The 16,524-nt window shown below is 39.3% G+C and overlaps 1 protein-coding gene across 1 annotated transcript in view; it reads left to right on the top strand.

The window, feature by feature from the left end:
• The first annotated feature begins 12,228 nt into the window (after positions 1-12,228).
• LOC149085455 (cytochrome b5 reductase 4) overlaps positions 12,229-16,524 on the top strand; it is a 50,830-nt gene continuing 46,534 nt past the window's right edge. The window contains exon 1 of the mRNA XM_089233469.1: positions 12,229-12,326. The gene's annotated coding sequence lies outside the window, so the exon portion shown is untranslated. The remainder of the gene's footprint in view (positions 12,327-16,524) is intronic.

Raw genomic sequence — 16,524 nt, 5'->3', positions numbered from 1 at the left:
GCAGCTCAAACGGCAATGGCTGAGAGAGGGCTTGATGGCATGTAGTTTATTATTTATTTGATTGTTCCAATGATCCTGCCAGCAGCAATGCATCACTTCTCTGAGGATTAAGAAGTGGTCACTGGCAGGGACCAGAAGGCTATTGTCAATGTTTGGTATTGTTTGAGCTGCAATGTGTCGTCCGCTTTCTCATTGCCTGGTATTCCTACATGACCTGGTACAGAGTAAAATTTTACTGTGGTACCATGATGTGAGAGATAACTCATAATTCAAGTAAAATAGCATGAATAAATGAATGAAAAGAAAAGGAACACCATGCTTGCAATGCACTGAGATTGTTATATATAAATGATGCGTTGTCAGTGGCGGTTGCGTTGTATGACATAGAGCCTGAAGGATAGCATACAGTTCCACTGAATAAATGGAGAGTGTGAGGTAGTTTGAAAGATGTCTCCTCACAGCAGATGTAGGCAAAACCGACATCAGAGTTGCCAGGTCCTTAAAAAAAATTTTCTAGCCAAAATCCTCTTCAAAAGTAGCCCGAAAATATTTGAACCTGTGCTGCCATCTATGAAGCAACAACCGAGCTACAGTTTGATGATATTCTGGCCTAAAGGTGTGGCTTATAGCTTTTCTTGTTATAGTCAGTAACTTCCCCCCCCCCACTTCTCACTTTTACGAAAAAAATACGTTTTTTTTTACTGAGTAAATTGATTTGATTTCTTTGAAAAGTTGAGAAAGTCAGGGCTACACATTTGCTCTCCTGGAAAAACGGCCCAGAGATGGCGGGGAGTCACGGCCGTCTTAAAAGCATCATGGGCCCTTGGGCAAATTGATTTTGCTCAGCCCTTTATCCAGACTGCAAATGCCTACTTACCAATTCACATGCTTAATCTCGCAAATCTTAACCATATCTCATTATCCCTCTCCCCGCTCTTCATTCAAGGCCTTCGTGACGTGCCCGGGGTTGGCCCATGCGTCAAGACGGTACTGCCTCAAGTGCATAGGTGACTTAAAATTGTGCATAGCTACCTACGAAATTTGGTACAATGATTTTAAAAATTAGGTATGTGTCCCAGACCAGATTTTTCACGGTCTAGTAAACAAAAAAATTTAAGAACTCTTCCGGATTTCTGGCAGGGCCGTTTTAAGAGCATCATGGGCCCGGGCCAAGTGATTTTTCTGATTTCCTACATGAAAAATCCACGGAAAAAAGAGAGGCCTCCGAGCCATGCATTAAGATGGCACTGGTTCCTGGGATTGAACCCTGCCAGCTCCACGCTTGTGGAGGCTGCGGTTTCTTTCACAGGCTTCTGTGGTCTAGACTCTAGATACTGTGTTTCCCAACCAAAGCTGCATTAAGAGTCTGGCCGTAGCAACACCTTCTATAGCAGAAAGCCTTCACGCGAAGCTCGTGACGTCACTGAAGTCGCCCATTTCCCATACAGTCATTGGGTATGCTGCAAAAAACGGTAAAGATTTCACATACGTCGGACTGCTATGTCCAATGGCTACAGGTGAAATGGGCGACTTCAGTGACGTCAAAGCTTCGCGCGGAGACTTTCTGGGACCGGGGCGCATATTTTGCAAATGCACCGCTATTCCGCGATTACATGATTATTTTCGTATTTTTTTTGCCACACAGCCAATCACGTTGATTCAGCCTCTACGATAATTTGCTTAACTCTACGAGATCTTCATTTAATGTCTACCACTGTTCCGCGAGGCATTTCAAATGTGCAATCGCGCTATTTTCAATGTTATTAAAAACGATTTTATTTTTTTAACCAACAAATTTATGCATTGAAAGCAAACTTAAATATTCAAACAGTTAAAGGAGGATAACGACTTCAAATTTCTGATAATGTGGTAGAAAATCCTTGCAAATTTTAGTAAAAACTTTCTCCAATTTACCAATGCATTTTTCGATAGTAAATCGACTAAAAATAAACCGATAAATTATAGTATGAAAAAATATATCGTGCATGTTAATAATCGCAAACTACTATGAAATATTTAAACATCTATTTAAATATCAGAACGTCAGAAGAGTACAGATATGCTCAAAGGAATTACATTTTTTTTTGAGAATTATTATTGGTCTAGATAAGTTTTTCTACATATTTTTTGTTATAATATTTAATTGATTTATTATATACCAACGGCAAAATATAAATAGATTATAAATTCGGTACAAACTGAAATATTCAAACAGCTAAAGGGGCGGATCACGAAAATCTTCAAATTTTAGTCAAATATTTTTCCAATTTATCAATCCATTTTTCGATAGCAAATCGACTAAAAATAAACAGAAAAATAATTGTATTAAAAAATATATATTATGCACGTTAATTAGTCGTAAACAGCTATAAAATATTTAAAAATCGGAACTTAGGAAAAGAAAAGACACTAAAAAAAAAACAACTACGCTTTTTATTATTGGTCTTAATTTCTTCTGCATGCTTTTGTTATAATATTTAACTGATTTACAGTACTTGTATCTTAAGAGTCCGCAAAATATATTGTAAAATGTATTGCATCAGCAAAAGGAATTAAATTGTTTAAATAATTTTCTGACGAGGAGTTAAAAAAAACGGATGACTTTCGCGAACTGGATTCAAACATTGGTCGTCTGTTCGCAGTCCGATACACTATCACTTACACTAGCTTGGTTGACGGAAAGGGTCCCAAAACTGTTTATCACCAAAAGCATATACTTTTTTAGTGAAATTTTTTTTTTCGAAATTTATTACCGCTATCATCACTCGCTACCAATTAACCACGGAATTTTAATCCTTTCCTTACGCGAATTAAAATAATTTTTGTTTGGCATATAACAGCGTGTTAATATTTCTAACATTCCAGTGATTACATAACGAAGCCACCTTGTGACCGAAAGCACAACAGATCGTACGATATTAAGGCAGTGGGAATTATCGTAAACCAAGAAGAGACGTGATTGGCTGAAATCGTGTAATCGCGAAATAGCGGTGCATTTGCGAAATTAGCGACAGGCCGCTAATTTCGCAAATGCATGGGAAGCGGTCGTTAAGCTCGCGTTACGGAAATAAACATGGCCGCTCGCGCGTACATTTTTCGATGAAGGTGAGAGCAACGGAGACAAATATTAGAATTGGAAATTATTCATTCATTATTAATTTTTCAAGTTCATTATAATGAATGATAATTCTCTGAATTACGTTACTTAATTTAGTAATATGATTCAGAGACAGCATTATCGTTTAAAATGTTATCGGTACACATGCTGATTGGAAAAATTATTCAGTGATAAATTGTTATACTCGGTACACAAAGATAAATCTCTCTATACAACGTTTTTTTTTTTTTTTTTTTCAATCTTGCATGGAAATGCCTTTATTCTAATCTTAAACTCATCTGAATAAAAGAATATTATTTAACTGGTAAATCTCTAATCGCGATATGTGTGTTTTCAAAACATTTACATCTCCTTCAAAATCGAAGTCAATATATTTTTAAACTAGTCCCCAGACTTTTTTCTTCTTAATTCGTTTAATAACATCATTTTTTTTTTTTTTTTTTTTGTAATATCAGATAGTTAGGGTGACCATACGTCCCGTATTTACCAGGACAGTTCCGGTTTTTTTCTGCTTTTTTGGATGTCCCGGTTTTTCACGTATTTTCGACGAAGCCAACTTGACTTTTATTCTTGAAATCAACAATTAAAATTATCTTCCCTTTCAGAAATTACATTGCGATGGTTAAGACTGCAAATAAGGAGATTTATTTCACATATTTGTCTTTTTTTTAATTCACAGCAATTTGAAGTTTCGTTCCATTTTCCTCGATTGGCGAATTTTCTGTAATTTCAGCACTAATTGGCAACTTTGCTTACTTTTGGCATAATTTTTGGCAATTATTGGCGATTGCCCCGTATTTTGAAGACAAATTTCACGTATTTTTCTAGAGCAAACATGGTCAGCCTACTGATAGTGTTAAAATAATTGTATTGCTACTTTCTGTGCAGTACACAGAAGTGTAATGCAATAAACACCCATATACACACAATATATTCTGCCCACTAAGTACACTATAAAAAAATCGAAGTAAATTTTATTAATCAACAAATTTTTTCTAATCCTTGAGTGCATTTTCTGATCGGAGTATAAAAGAGATGTCAACAGTGTAAATTTGGTGGTCCTTCATTTTTGTTGTGTGAAACAAGGAAACCAATTGTCTAATTAATGATATAAAAAAAGGTTACTTGTTCTTGACATTGTCTTAATATCAAGACGGTATACAAATACAACACCACAACAGGCAAAATGCCCAGCGAGGTGGCTGAGAAAAAGATGCCCATAACAAATATGGATGTCATATATTTAAAAAATAAAGCAACCCAATTAAAAATGTAATTAGAAACATTATAAACAATATATACACATGATAAAATATTATACAATGCCCATAAGGAATACTTATGGTTGTCTTATTCTAAGTATGAATAGCTTCTCGATTTACCCCAACATGTTTATCGTATTTCTTTTTAAACGTATCAATTGCGTTACAATTTACTACCTCCGGGGGTAAGCTATTCCATTCATTAACAACCCCATTAGAGAAAAATTCCCTGTGACACCATGACCTTACATTGTCCCTCATCAATCGATACTAGTGTCCCCTTGTAAAAGCAGTTGATTGGTGGTGTACTAAAAATTCATGGTCCACTCTATCCATCTCATTGAAAATTTTGAACACTTCGATCATATCTCCCCGACATCTGGGTTCATCCAATGTAAACATATTCAAAAAATGAAGTCTCTCTTCATAACTCAAGCCCCGTGTTCCAATAAGGACACGTGTAGCTCTTCTCTGCACCCCTTCAACCAAGTCTATGTCCCTCTGTAGGTATGGTCTCCAAAACCTTACAGCATACTATAGTCCAGGACGGACTAAACCTCGAAAAAGCGGAAGAATGACTTTAGGAGAACGCGAAGAGACCTTCTTGAAAATGAGATCAAGCATTCTGTTCGATTTTTTGACCACCGCTGAACAATGTTCAGAAAACCTAAGCCGCTCGTCAATGAGAATTCCCAAATCGGTGACCCTAGTTGCATCCGGGATAGTGAGGGGGTTCAACTCGTAAGAGAACTGTGGGTTGCTCGAACCAAAATGAGCTACCATGCACTTATCAACGCTAAACGTCATGCTCCATTCATTTGCCCATGCTGCAATCCTGTTTAAATTGGTCTGGAGCAACTCCCTATCGCTTTGATTCCCGATTACCCCCATTAGCTTCCCCTGGGTAAGCTATTCCATTTGTTAACAACCCTATTAAAGAAAAATTCTCTGCTCAACCATAACCTAGAATTGTCCCTTGTGAGGACTGGAAACACGTTGCCTGGTCTGACGAGTCTCGGTTCCAATTGCTTCGAGCTGATGGACGTGTACGGGTATGGAGACAACCTCATGAATTCATGGACCCTACATGTCAACAGGGGACTGTTGAAGCTGGTGGAGGCTCTGTGATGGTATGGGGCTTGTGCAGTTGGCGTGATATGGGACCCCTGATACGTCTAGATACGACTCTGACAGGTGACAGGTACGTAAGCATCCTGTCTGATCACCTGCACCCATTCATGTCCATTGTGCATTCCGACGGACTTGGACAATATCAGCAGGACAATGCGACACCCCACACGTCCAGAATTGCTACAAAGTGGCTCCAGGAACACTCTTCTAACTTTAGACACTTCCACTGGCCCCCTAAATCCCCAGACATGAACATTATTGAACATATCTGGGATGCCTTGCAACGCTCCACCCCCTCTTACTCCTACGGATTTATGGACAGCCCTGCAGGATTCATGGTGTCAATAACCTCCAGCACTACTTCGGACATTAGTCGAGTCCATGCCACGTCGTGTTGCGGCACTTCTGTGTGCTCGCGGGGGCCCTACACGATATTAGGCAGATGAACCAGTTTTTTTGGCTCTTCAGTGTATGTCATACATGCATAAGCGGCGCACGATTTTGGATTGTTTGTACTGTCTGCACATGTTTTTTTTTTTTTTTAAATATATCTGTAGTATTTTTTGATGTCACACGTGCATTTTTCTGCGCATGACTTTTGGCAAATTGCAGCTTTGACTGTCGCACTCGTATGTGGCTCTTCAAGTGAAAAGAAGGACAAGAGACCAAACCGTTCGGAGGTGCAGGAAATAACAAGAACAAGATTGAATGTCGACAAATCAAATAACTTCATACGTAGTCAAGAATAACGCGCCGATTGAGGCCCTTGTCGCGAGGCGTTCTATGTTTTCCTTGATGAGGAGCGATGTTCCCGTCTTGTATAACAAATTGTTCTCTCATATCCACAATAGAACTTCTTGGGGGTGGGGATGGTAGGGGTGGTCGGGTAATATGGCAAGTGTAAGATAACAGATGAGATGGCTGGGGTGGGGGGAGGGCTCAATTGCTTTTAAAACATACCTCCATCCTAATATGTGTACATTCATCTTAACTAAACCCCGAAACTTCTCCAACTCCTAATCCCATCTCGTCTGTAATCACCACAAAATTTGTTAGTCGCGACAGTACCCAATTGTTCGGGGAAAATATGTTGTAAAACAGTTTGTATGTGTTTTTTTTTTGACACTAAATAAAGTGTTCCAGACTCTGCCACGAAGCTGGGCTGGAAGAGATCTCGGCAACGGGATAAGTCCAGTGGCAAAGTTCTGGCGTTCATTCATTCATTCAGGGGTGGTCGGGGTGTCTCCCTTCGCGGGGCGTGTTGGGGCGCTTTGGACCGCGCCGGCGGGACCTTGTCACGGGTGTCGGGACGGAGGGGGAATCGCACTCGCGGTGCTGTCCTGACTTTGTCGAGCGGTGATGTGCCCGGGGATTGGGGGGTTGGGTGTGTGATTGTGCTGCTTGGGGGTTGGCGGGATGTTGGTGCGAACCGAGTGTGCTTTTCCGACCGGCTTGCCGGTTTGAGTTTTCTCCGGCACGCCCACGATCTCACGATCAATGAGCTTATATCGCAAAGCGACAGAGCCTGGGCGTGCTCGGTTCTAAACTAAACTAATAGACCAGCACCTCCTAGAGATAGAAAGCCTCCGCAGTCTGATTGTGACGTCAGTAAGTAGTCCATTTTCCCTCAGAATATTCAGGGGAAAAAAATTCCCTGCTTGTGCCAGTATCATCGTTGTGAGAAAAATAAATGATCGGGCTCACTCAGAATTGGCCATTTCTATGCCCCACATCCAATCACTATGCGGTATTTGTGAGTCAATCAGGAAGGTTCTACGCCAAAATAAGAAGTGAAATACAATGCTGTGTTTTAAAATGTAGCAAACTTGCTAGGTAATCTGAATGACGTTTATGGCAAACAGTGCCGAGGCCTTCTATTTCTAGGAGGTGCTGAATGGACTCCCAGGGCTCTTATAGAGCTGTCGATACATGCCCCTGTGCCCAAAGAATATCTGTCGATATATGCCATCTGCTGTGGTGGCCCTAGGATATGGTAATAATGACAGAGAAACGTCTGGTGGAGACTGTTCCCATGGTGCCAGTTGTTGGAAAGCTCCTGATCAAATCCGGAGGGCTAAATGGTGAACTGGATCAAGCACACTCAGATAGTTCCGAGGTGCTAATCCGTATACAATGGAACTATAGTCTAGTTTCGATGTTACTAAAGCTTTATATATGTGAAGGAGCTACATATAGTCTGCCCCCATGATTTGTAGAAGAGATGACCTTCAAGAGGTTCATCGCCTTCATGCAACTAGCTTTTAATTGTATAATATGTGGTTCGAAAGTAAGTTTCTTGTCAAATGTAAGGCCGAGGAATTTAGTGTTTTCTATAATTGGTATTTGACTACTATTCAGAAACATCTCTGGATCATTGTGAAGATGTAGGTCTCGATGTTGACAGAAGTGCACAATGACAGTTTTGTCGGTGGAGTAAGAGAAATACGTTATATCGTGAGCCCCACCTGCTAATCTTGTTAAGTGCAGTTTGTAACTGCCTCTCGGCTGACCTCATATTGACTGATTGGTATGATATTAAAAGATCATCCACATACAGGGCTGGATTAAAACATTTGAAGGCCCTAAGCACTTGAATGGTTTTGATAGCCCCCCCCCCCCGTCCCTAAAAGTATGTATTACTCGATATCGAATCTATAAAGGAAAAAACAACATTAAATGAAATTTTATACTTCAGAAGTAACTATTAATCTAAGGCTGGGATACACTGTACAAGTTTTGTAAAAGTGCTTTTATAAAACTTGAGAAATACAACCGATAAGCTGATTGATTACATTCGAGCAAATGCAACCGATCAGTTTATTTTTCAAGTTTTATAAAAAAACTTTTGCGAAACTTTTATAGTGTAATCCCAGCCTTAGGCAGAAATATGATTTGAATATTTTTAAACACGGACATAGAAAAAATGGGGGAAGAGAGGCTTTCAACTTGCAAATTATTGATAATATCTCTTGTATCATTTTTGTTTATTTTTGGGATATTTTTGAAAGTGTTTGGAATTTTTCTTTCACATTTCCCAAAAAGACAGACTTCCAAAATATTTTAAAAACATTTAAAGGTATTTTCTCCCATCGACTGCTTGCTAGGATTTCACAAAGTGGTTTCAAACACAACCACTGAATCTCGGAATGGCCGATTCCGAAGAACCGGGATTCGAACTCAGACTTGCACAATCAGAGGCTAGCTCTCTAACCACTGGATTGCCAGGCTACTGCGTACGAGATAGAGTCCCGTATATACGGGACGAATGGCAATTTTCAGCCCGCTCAATGTTTTCATGTTGGGGCCTCTGCATGACGTCACGCTTTCGAGTCATACTGTGATAACGGAGATGATGAGGAAACTTGAGGGAACTGACGGCATGTCCCCTAGGCTTGGATCTTTTGCGGGCCCCCGGGTCAGACTTTTCACGGACCCTTCTGTAGTTAACTTATAGCATAAAAAAGCAAAAAATGATCAGAATTTTTTCGGGTCCGAGGGCTAGAGCCCTGTCATCCCCACCCTTGTGGGGGACCATGACTGACGGGGACTGAAACCGTAACACCGGAAATGAGAATGTACTCTGTTACAAGGGGCAAGTGTGTATTTTGGTGCTCCCACCCAGTAATTTTTCCGAAACGGAAAAAAATGGCAGAAGAAAAATTCTGCTTATCATTTGTCCGTTCTCTCTCTCTCTCTAGAGCATTTTTTAATAAAAGAAATTAAAATAATGTAATATAATGAGATATAAATTAAAATAATAAATAATAAAAAATTATAAGACATTAAAATAAAAGTTTGACACTGAGACAGAACTACAGTTGGAATTCTGTACCCCATGTACAGAATTTTTAAATTTATCATCAAAAATGAAAATAAGAACCTCGAATATATAGATATAGAAATTTTTATCAAGTGCCTAAAAGTAATAAAACATTATTTCAAAAAAGTTTTTGTTACATCGCTCCAAAAAAATGAACTTCATCTACTATAATAATCACACAAATAATAATAGAAATACAGAATATAATATCTTTAATATGATAAAAATCACAGATATTAATGCAGTGATTTGAAATCAATTATTGTCCAATGCGTATTAATAATATATATTATAGTAAAATACATCTAATATATAAAAGAGCTGATGCTGAAGGAAAAAAATCAATGTAGTGGCTTCCGCTGGCCACCAAAATCCCCAGAACATTATTTAACATGTCTGGGATGCCTTGCAACGTGCTGTTCAGAAGAGATCTCCACCCCCTCTTACTCCTACGGATTTATGGACACCCCTGCAGGATTCATGGTGTCAATTACCTCCAGCACTACTTCAGACATTAGTCGAGTCCATGCCACGTCATGTTGCGGCACTTCTGCGTGCTCGCGGGGGCCCTACACGATATTAGGCAGGTTTACCAGTTTTTTTGGCTCTTCAGTGTACCTTTTTCATTTGTTTTTTCTTTCTTTTTTTTCTCTTCAACTTTTTTTTTCGCTTCCTTTTTCTAACGTGCACTTAGGTTAGGACAAGGTTACCATATTTATCGCCGATTCGACAAATAAAGAGAATACGAATTTCTCGTCAATCGCTTGTAAGCGAAGGGGTTAAAAGCGAGACGTGTGATGATGTGCATTTTGCACTGCAAACAATGGTGTATGAACGGCTTCTTTCTAACATACCTTTACGGCTTATTTCAATCATAAAAATTTTCCAGCTGATTCCCAAGTCAGCAGTTTCATCTTCCTCATTTTGTTCCATAAATACAAATAAAAATACAACGCCACAACAGGCAAAATGCCCAACGAGGTGGCATAAGTTTGTATTCCCTGTTATTCTGTCACTCAAAAAAGTCTCAAAAAAAAAAAGAAGCTTTTCCTCCTTCATCTTCACGCCTACATATATCATGTCTAACGTTATCAGGCATTATAAAATTTGTAACGACATTGATGAATTCACCACTATCTTGTTTCAATGGATTACAAGTTTGCAGGACTGCTCGTAGTTTCCTTGCACTGTCATCATGATGTTTAACAGCCGTTTGTGTTAAGTTGTGGTGCTTTGATTTCCTGACACTGGAATAGCCGCACATTGTTTCTGCATCTCTAGACGATCTCGGAAGCTCTGGTGCAATTAGAAAATACTTAGTCAATGCCTGAGGATTCAATGCTTTGCCTCGTATGCCACCAGTAGCTTTCAAAGTACGATTTTTTTGCTCTAAAGCACGATCAACTCCAATACTTGTGAATGGAATGTCGCTTTTTTTAACGCAGAAAAAATTTCCATTTTCAAATTCCTTCTATACTTTTGGTTTCGTTGTTTCCAAAGAGCGCATTTTAGCAAGTTATTCAGGGACAAGGTGGGCATATTTTATTTTATTTTCATTAAAGAGTAATGGGCAAAGTTCTTCAAGAACAGCCAAATGCGGGTGACACAGTCCAAGCGGAGTTGCCTTTATAAACACCAAAAGATGTACTCATTTTCATATAATAATGGCTGAATTTAAAAGTTGGAGACTTTTCAGATCTGATTTTGCAAAAGACGGCCCGTTTACCGAATTCGCAATCTTCAAGTTTATTGATTACATTTTTATGAGACAATATTGCATGATTTGGGGATCTTGCACTGGAAACGAACATTGAACTTGTTTCATTGCTTCCTGGACTAGATTTTCAATCTGTTATATCACCGAAGTCTTCCACCAAGAGGCCAAATAAAACTTACAGTGTAACAGCATGAGCATTCACAGCTCTTCTTATATTCTTGCCTTACCCATACCCCTGTCCATACATAAAACACTAACCAATGTTTCAAATTTCAAAGCAGAGTCGGTAAAAAATATTATATCTTGTGTTAACAAAATTTTAAAAATATTGGTTGGTTAGAAAATAAACTAAATACTGAAAAAGCAGACATGCATGTCAGTTACGGAGCTGCAAAGAGAAGTACCTCAGAGGCAGCACGAACGTACGGTGAGCGTTTTCCCATAGGCGGTTGCCCAATCCGCATTACTAAAGTGCACTATTATCCCGTACGTTACGACTGTTCGAACGGTTGCACGCTGGAATAACTTCACAGTGCTGGTGTCCGCGCCTTTTATTCACTGTGACGCAGATTTGCGCACAGTTTCTTCTTCTTCCCCAGGTTACATTTGCATGCATGGTGTTCTTTTTCTCTCGATAAATTTCAACAGGAATGCCGTTTTAACGTTTGCGGAGCGGCCGTTTCGAAACGTGCTAGCACGTTTGTATTTCATGTTAGACCATGCATTCTTTGATGACAATTGTTTGTATTGGTGTGTACTATTACCTCCCCTAAAGTTTATATTATCTTTTCTGAATCACCCTGTAGAACCCCTGCCTTTCTTTAGTTGTGGCAATGAATTTTTTTTTTTATGCTTAAGAGCCAAATGACGTAAAAAATGATTAATAACTGCGGAAAAAATTTGACGCTAACTTGAAAATTTCTAACACGTTTTCTTTTTTCAATTTATACTAAAAAATGATAAAAGTGAGGAGCTACCGTGCAGATTTTTCTTGAAAGTGTCACGCGTTTCGTTTTACCTTGTTCCGTTGATCTCAGCGCATCCTATAATACGATTTTCTATCTATTGGAAAGATCCTAAGCTTCTCTCTTCATATTCTCCCTCTCTTCATTCAACGCAACTAGTCAATCTTAAAGCGCAGAAAGAATGCTATTGTCAATTGCGTAGATCCGTTGCCTTGGCAGCAAAGATGGCTTCGATCAGTTTAGTTAAATAAGGAGCTCATATCGACCGCAAACAATATTCTTGTGACTGGCGAAAGCGACATTAACTGAGAAAGTAAGTGAATTTATATATGCACTTCTAAAACGCGGTTGTCCACAAATAATAGAAGTATCTATCTATTCTTCTCCGTATATTATCCAAAATGTTCACTGTGTGTGTGTTTACTTCACAAAAACCATTTCTGTTTATTGGTTAACATCAAGAAAACTTGAACGAATTTCAAGTGATGATCGTGGGAAAACTAGAATACAGTATTCATATCCTTAAAATCTACTTACTGACTGCATATATGTCACATGAAATTTTTTTCTCGTGATAGAAAAATTTACTGTTCAAAATATGAATCGGGATACATAAATCTTATGAATAAGAAAAGAAATGAAACCACTAAAACATCTTCCAAAATAAAAATTGAGCAATAAATAAGTTTAAGTAGTGCAGTGAATAGCACAGGGTTGAAAACTAATTGGAAAAATAAATTACAGTACCCCACATTTTAAATGAAGGTCCCAATAACACTTTTTTTTCTTTCACTTTGATTTCAATCACAGCGTATTTTAAATAAAACCACAAGACATTTCGAATTCATGGGTGCCGAAACCTGGTAGGCTGAGGCTATTTGAACCCTACCTCCAATAAATTTTGCGAGGAGCCTGAGCAACCCCCAATAATTAATGAACATACAATGCAAAGCACCACTCCCCCAATCCTGCATAACGGCCTAAGTCCCGTATATCAGTGCCGTCTTAACGCATGGGCCTACCTGGGCACGGCGAGGAAGGGGCCTCAAAAAGATGGGATCTGGATTAAATTTGCAGAGTGAGCATGCAAATTTAGTGTTGCGGTAGGGACTCAGAAAAATCACTTGGCCCGGGGGCCCATGATGGTCTTGAGGCGGCCCTACCGGTACAATTGGCAACTTTCAGATCCCTTCACGTCGGTACCTCTGTTCGGGTTGGAATATGTACAGTAGAAGTATTATAGGTGATTATGCATAATTTTTTCGTCCATTTAAGTTAGACGAATATCACTACATTTATCACTTTTACTGGCGATTATGTCAACTCCCGAAATTTCCCAAATGAAGATGACAAGTTTAATAAATATGGCAAATATTATTTTTATCTTTCAAAATTATAAAGTTGTTTGATGAAAATAACGGAATATTTTTTTTTTTTGAAGTGGTTTTTTTGCCTAATTTTTAAATATAGTTTATATAAATATGATGAATGTATACGTTACGATAAATGTGATACATCGATTGTACATAACAACCGGTTATTATGCATACTTACCAATCGTCTTGATAATCTTTATAAATTAATTTCTTTCACCGGCAATATGCATAATTCCACAAGCGTCGTTGTTAAATTTGATAAATACTGAAAAGCTTATCACTTTTACCGGCGATTAAGCAAAATAGCAAAGTGTCGTTAGTAAATTTGATAAATACATGAAATTTATTGTCTTTATCCGTGGTTATGCACAATACCCTAGTGCAGTGGTTTTCAACCGGTGTTCCGCGGAGCCCTTGGGGCTTCGCGTGGACTTCCCAGGGGCTCCACGACCGTGCGAGGAAAATAAAGTAAATCAGTAAACCTGATAAATGCAGTAAATAAATAAAAGAGGTCTATGGGGCTCCGCCAAAACTATATTTTAACGTGTAGAAGGAACCCCCTGATTTTTTGGGCTTAAAATTTGAAAAAAGTTGAAAAGACATATCATTACTATCCATGTATAAGAAACCCTTCCTATTTTCGGGAACTAATTTTTGGCAAAAAAGGAGTTCCTTATACACGTAAATACACTTTGGCGACATGCACTTTGCTCATTGAAAAATACGCATATAAATAAATTAAGGAAAAACTTGAACTGTGTCTCGGAATGAAATGAAGTGTGAAATTCATAATTTTTTGAATAAATTTTAACCACTTGATAGCTCAAGTGTTTTGAAAAAGTCAAGTGAAAGTATTGGTTTTTTCTTTTCTGCTTTAAAAATTAAGAATACAGTGATACTCGATTTAAGACATTAATATTCGTTCCAAAACTGACGACGTAACGGTATGACACACTCATATACAAGTTGAGCAACAAACTTTGTATATGAGTGTGAACGTGTTCTGCAACTTTGAAAAGTTGAGCAACAAGTCGCAGAATACGTTCACACTCATATACAAAGTCCCGCAACACGTGTTATTGATGGATTACAAAATAACCGGTTTTTTTGTAATCCATCTCGAATGGAAAACTTGCAACAAGTTGCGCAACATTTCCAAGAGTTGACGTGGCATAGACGGGGATGGGATGGAGGGTGATAGGGCATCAGGTGAGGGCTCAAGATGTGAATCTTATCTTTTTTTTTTTTCATATAAAAATATACTATAGGACTGCCAGTAAAAAATTTCAGCCTGGAGACTCGCAAAAGATTTGAGCCTATTGTTCCAGCCCTAGTCGTACGCAGGATTTAAAATGATGATCAACATTTATTTTAGTATATAGTACATACGTTAAATTTGCTAGTGTAAACTTATTGGTACAGAATACAGGATGTCTATAATTAAATTAGATGTTTTTTAGTTGTCTAAAGCAGGGGGGGGGGCAGTCCGCGATAAGCGTGCACAAATGACATATCATGGTATCAGGATTAGCCACAACCTCCTATACAACCGTTAGGTTATATAGTACACTGAAGAGCCAAAAAAACTGGTTCACCTGCCTAATATCGTGTAGGGCCCCCGCGACGACGTGGCATGGACTCGACTAATGTCTGAAGTAGTACTGGAGGTAATTGACACCATGAATCCTGCAGGACTGTCCATAAATCCGTAGGAGTAAGAGGGGGTGGAGATCTCTTCTGAACAGCACGTTGCAAGGCATCCCAGATATGTTCAATAATGTTCATGTCTGGGGATTTTGGTGGCCAGCGGAAGTGTCTAAAGTCAGAAGAGTGTTCCTGGACCACTTTGTAGCAATTCTGGACGTGTGGGGTGTCGCATTGGCCTGCTGAAATTGTCCAAGTCCGTCGGAATGCACAATGGACATGAATGGGTGCAGGTGATCAGACAGGATGCTTACGTACCTGTCACCTGTCAGAATCGTATCTAGACGTATCAGGGGTCCCATATCACGCCAACTGCACACGCCCCATACCATCACAGAGCCTCCACCAGCTTGAACAGTCCCCTGTTGACATGTAGGGTCCATGAATTCACGAGGTTGTCTCCATACCCGTACACGTCCATCAGCTCGAAGCAATTGGAACCGAGACTCGTCAGACCAGACAACGTGTTTCCAGTCCTCAACAGTCTAATGTCCGTGTTGTCGGGCCCAGGCGAGACGTAAAGCTTTGTGTCGTGCAGTCATCAAGGGTACACGAGTGATCCTTCGGCTCCGAAAGCCCATATAGATGATGTTTCGTTGAATGGTTCGCACGCTGACACTTGTTGATGGCCCAGCATTGAAATCTGCAGCAATTTGCGGAAGGGTTGCACGTCTGTCACGTTTAATGATTCTCGTCAGTCGTCGTTGGTCCCGTTCTTGCATGATCTTTTTCCGGCCGCAGCGATGTCGTAGATTTAATTGTTTAAAGGATTCCCGATATTCACGTTACACTCGTGAAATGGTCGTATGTGAGAATCCAAATTTCATCGCTACCTCGGAGATGCTATGTCACATCTCTCGTGCGCCGACTATAACACCACGTTCAAACTCACTTAAATCTCGATAGCCTGCCATTGTAGCAGCAGTAACCGATCTAACAACTATGCCAGACACTTGTTGTCTTATATAGGCGTTGCCGACCGCAGCGCGATACTCTGATTGGTTCCATGTCTCTTTATTTGCATACGCATGCCTGTACCAGTTTTTTTGGCTCTTCAGTTTAGGTCGTTAGGTTATATTAGCCCGTTAGGTTATATTAGCACGCTTAGGCTTTCTTCAAGCCATAGATATAAGATTAACTAGACTGCGCGTCCCATTGTCCGGTCCCCTCTCTTTTTTTGAAGCAAGCACCCCCCAGTGACAATACCTTCTAGAGCAAACTCTGCTCTAGACGATATTGCCAGTGATGAGTTGAGAAACAAGACTATGGTATCCATAACTTGGCGCACTATCTTCGTACATGGCGACATATTTCTTGTACTGAGTGAAGAAAATTAAAATTCGTGTTATTCGTGGCTTTATTTAAAAGCGGAAATGAAGCGCATTTTAATATATAAGAGCAATAAGCATACGGTACCTAACTTTCACAGAT

This window comes from Pholcus phalangioides, unplaced genomic scaffold, assembly GCF_987345545.1.
Source record: "Pholcus phalangioides strain wild (caught in Gottingen) unplaced genomic scaffold, Ppha-v1.0 ptg000007l_1, whole genome shotgun sequence".
NCBI lineage: Eukaryota > Metazoa > Arthropoda > Arachnida > Araneae > Pholcidae > Pholcus > Pholcus phalangioides.
The sequence above is the reverse complement of the archived record's forward strand: the minus strand, read 5'-3'. Positions and strand labels throughout refer to the sequence as shown.